Source organism: Megascapheus bottae, chromosome 9 (assembly GCF_031878675.1).
Source record: "Megascapheus bottae isolate mThoBot1 chromosome 9, mThoBot2.hap1, whole genome shotgun sequence".
NCBI classification, from domain to species: domain Eukaryota; kingdom Metazoa; phylum Chordata; class Mammalia; order Rodentia; family Geomyidae; genus Megascapheus; species Megascapheus bottae.
The window spans coordinates 9,913,009-9,917,513 of NC_143517.1; the positions used below are offsets into that span (position 1 = coordinate 9,913,009).

Below are 4,505 nucleotides of genomic sequence, written 5' to 3' on the forward strand. Positions count from 1 at the left end.
TTTATTTTATTATTTTTTAACCTGTTGCTTTTAAACCACAGTTATGAAACCTCTGTGAACAATCATAAAAGAACTAGAGAGTTTTCAACATGAGGATGGAAAGCTAAAAAAATATAAAATGTGGTTCTTCAACAATTGCATGTCACTTTAACTGAATTTGGATTCCAAAGAGTTACATCCAAGCTAATAGCAATGACTTAACTTTTACACAGTTTAGAGGTTCTTGGGTTGCATTCAGCCAGATATACATATATATATATATATATATATATATATATATATATATATATATATATATATATATATATAGTGGCTCATACCACATAGGAAAGACAGTGTATGTAGAAACAATTTAGTCGTTGCCCAAACTTATCATTGGAGGTAGACTGACTAGTTACCCTACCTGTGCAGCAGATGGGATTCCTTGGCTTCTATTACAGAACGTCAGTCTGCGATTCAGCCTTGATCCATGAAACAGATGTAAATGGACATTGTAAGCATGTCCTTCAGGCTTGGCTCAAAAGCCCTACCACATGCAGCTCTTCCAGCTCTTTATGCATCTGTTTCCCTGAATGACAACGTGAAGCAAAGTCTTATTGTCCATCTTCCCCTCCCCCACTTCCTCTTCTTCCTTGAACTCTTCTGGAACAAAATTACATGAGCAAAAACACTCACTTAAAAAAATATGTTTGTGACATTGTTTGTTGGGTTTCAATTAATATAACGGCTAGCTGAGCTTATTAAGGTGCTATATAACAAAGACTATGGAACTCTAGTATGGAATGAGCTATTCCTGATGACCTCTTATATTCCAGGATGTTACCCTGGGTTAGCATCTCTTGGCTATCACTAAAATTGGAAATTCTATATATAGTGCTTTATAGTTTCCTAGACACATCCATTGTTATTTCCCAAGACTTTTAATATTTCTGTGAGTTGAAGTCAAGCTAGAAACCACTGTTCATTCAGTCAAAGGACACAAGTGGAACACCCACACAAAAAGGATCAAATTGTTCAAAGGATAAATAATCTCAAAGATTATTCATGTAATTATAGGGAATATATATATATATATATATATTGTATCTCTGCTCTAAATACTGCTCAGTAATTTTTTTTTGGTGCCAGTCCTAGGCTTGAACTCAGGGCCTGAGAACTGTCCTTGGGCTTTTTCCTCAAGGCTAGCACTCTGCCACTTGAGCCACAGCACCATTTCTGGCTTTTTCCCATGTATGTGGTACCGAGGAATTGAACCTGGGTCTTTGTGCATGCTAGGGAAGCACTCTACCACTAGGCCAAACTCTCAGCCCCAGTAATTTTTAAGCAAAGTATGGATGTTCAAAGTAGATACTTCAACATGTAGACTGTCAAATAATATGGCCTAGAAGATCCACAGAGTACCTACCGCCAGATAATCCCAGTGAATGTGACCAAGTAAACACGGCTTTCTCTTGTGCTTCTTTCCTTTGGAAGCATGGCTTAACATCCTAAGTCAAGGACTCTGAGAATATACAACAAAAATATGATATGCACTCCATATTAATTTTCATTATGCAATCTTCTATAAATACCACTTTCAACGTCCAATTGAAGTCGACAGAATTGAACTCGTATGGAGGGAGGCAGTTTGCTACTGAAGTATCAGGTGGTAGATTTGTTGAAAAGTTGAAGCAGGACTAGAATGGAAATTTAATATTGAGATCCAGAAAGAAGTGAACTAAACTACATGGGAGGATTTTTTTTGATAAACTCTAGTATTTATTAAATTATAAACTTTTTAACCAAAAAGAAAAATGCAGATCAAGAGAAACCTCAAAGTACAAGGACTAGACAACAAAGCGTATGGGAAAGAACACGATGAAGTGTTACAAAGATGCCGAAACATAAGTTACTAGCTGTTCCTTTACATTTCCATTTCAATACTTCAAATCCACATTAAATTAAGCTCCCTGCATATAAGGATATCGAACATCTTACTGGGGCAAAAGTTTAGTAATGATTTTATGTTGACCCATGCAAAAAAATAAAACAGTGCAAGAGTCAGATGTGGACCGTTTATGCACAGATAAAATACACACTCCAAAAGAACTAAGGAAATCCTTTAAAAATTTTAATGTAAACATGTCAGGAAAACTGGATTACTACTAAACAGCTCTCAACTATTAACACCCAAATTTCTTACATTAAATAAATGTCTCAACAGAGATATGTTAGACATTTTAATTTCCAGCCTATCCTTCCCATATCCCTTCCCACCCCAACTCCCAAAATGCACTATTAGGGATGAGTATAATGTTATGTGGGCAGAAATTTACAGATCACCATTTCAGCCTTGAGCATGTAGCTGGAGATGTTTATTTAAACTTCAGTTACTGTGCACTGTCCATCAGGCCTTCTAGATCTGACACTAACACTCACTGTTCCTCCCCCTGCTACTGAACGATTGGCTCCTGATCGATCTGACCGATCAGCTACTGTCTGGTTTGTATTAGAAACCAAATTCTCTGTTGGGTCAAAGAGTGTTGTGCAGCAACTGCAGAAACATCTTCACTCTCACTACTGGCATCAGATTCAGTTTCTTCATTGGAAGTGTTGGGTGATTCATGATCTTCTTCTTCCCCCCTATGACTCCTTTCAGCTATGCTGTCTCCATCGAGTTGTAAATGAGCAAAAGAGTCTTCCAGAGAAGTGCCTGCATCAGGGGAGGGTGTTGCAGGACTGGTTAACTGCCCATCTATTGATGTTAAGAGCCTTACAGAAGATGACACCGGAGGCTGAGCAGAAGCTCCACTCTGTGCTGATATGCTATCCACTCCATCTGCAGAACTCTCTCTTGCCAGGTTTACAGTATTAGTGTCACAATCCAGTCTAAGTCCAGTTACACCCTTCTTTGGTATATCTATTATATCTCTCTTAATCTTCCTGTGACGTCCATGTTCATTTATCCTATATTGAACCATATTTTCAAGATCAGCAACATACAGAATCCAGCAATTAACATCTCAGTGTTCTTTTTACCTTTGGAGAAAGCATCTTCCAGGTCTCTATTGGTACACTCATCATACGGCCACCACCCATTTCTTCCTTCATAATACCATGCATATTCACCATTTCCTCCACTTGCTGCCTTGAATTCTGGTGACAACACAGTTGGCTCATCAAAGAAATCCTCTGGAATTTCTTGTCGACAAAGGGCACATCTCTTCCCAAGCCATGAAGCTCCTTTTACACAGATAGCAGAAAACATGTTTACAGGGCAAACTGACAGGGTGAACACAAGTTTACAGACAAATGGCACATTCAGGAACGGGTAGAGATGGTGTACTATTAGAACAGGACTCATTTTCTTTCCTGTTTGTAGGAAGCATGTTCATCGAATGATCAATCTCACCACAGCCCACCATCCCTTTGTGTTGTGAGCCGTATGAACACATTCCTCCATCTTCAATTCACTTGTTATAGTTTATGAGAAGACTTTTGGAAGTTTCTTTTTGTAAATGTAAGACTTTTAACTCAACAAAGCACATTTCCATTACAGATTCCACAGATGCTTGCCACAAAAATAAAGCATCTTCTTTACCAGCAGTCAGCCAACTTGCAGTGGTTTCTCTTCTGCTGCTGGTTCATTCTCTGTGCTCTCTAAGCCACAGCCATGGGCAGCTCGCAGTCTTTTCTCTTCAGCCTTGGAGCCCCCATGGGAGGATTTTTAATCATGCATTGCTGACCAGTGAGAGGACTTCAGTTTAACTACAGGGTGAAGCAATTGCTGGATGCTAACAGTCAAGAAAAGCCCATGGATGTCTCTGTGGAGTAGGGCAAGTCTCCTGCTAACTAAACCATCCCAAGAGTCAGTGTGTGACCCAAGTCTGCAGCAAAGAAGATATTCTAAACCTATTAAGTGTAGAGAATGAAGCAAAGTCAGTTTCTAGTATGCACTTTCTCTTGATGTTTCACTTCCTACAAGTCTTAAATCATTGTTCAAGAAGTAAAACAGCATATTAAGATGGAGCAAGTAAGATGACTTGCTTCCCTTTCAATAATTTATGTGAGTACTATTGCTAGAATAAATTTTTAAGTGAATGAAAAATGACTGGGAATTTTTTTCATATAATGTCATGTAGGTTTCTACTGTAAACAGGTTGTTACAGATGCTCATGAGATTAAGATGGGGTTCTATCTCTGTAAATCCATTGTAAATTGAATAGGTGCCTTGAGTGTGGATATTAGTGAGAAGTGGGAGAGAAAACAGGGTGAAGGATGGTAAATGTGGTGAAAATGCTGTATGTACATATGCCAATGAAACAATAAAGCTTGTTGAGATTGGTGTGAGAAAGGGGTTTGAGGAAAGAAAGAGAATGGCAGAAAAGGTAAGTTTGATCAAGGTTCATATGTAGACGTGTCAAAATGAAATCTCCCTTGTACAACTAATTGCTGTTTAACTAATATGTTTGATTAACATATTAGAGAAGTTAGTTGAAAGTATTGTAAGTTAAAAACTAATTGAA

At 38.1% G+C, this 4,505-nt stretch overlaps 1 pseudogene; it reads right to left on the reverse strand.

Annotated features, from left to right (window-relative positions):
• Positions 1-2,358: 2,358 nt before the first annotated feature.
• LOC150058768 (E3 ubiquitin-protein ligase RNF146 pseudogene) lies at positions 2,359-3,420 on the reverse strand (annotated as a pseudogene).
• Between the last annotated feature and the right edge of the window lie 1,085 nt (positions 3,421-4,505).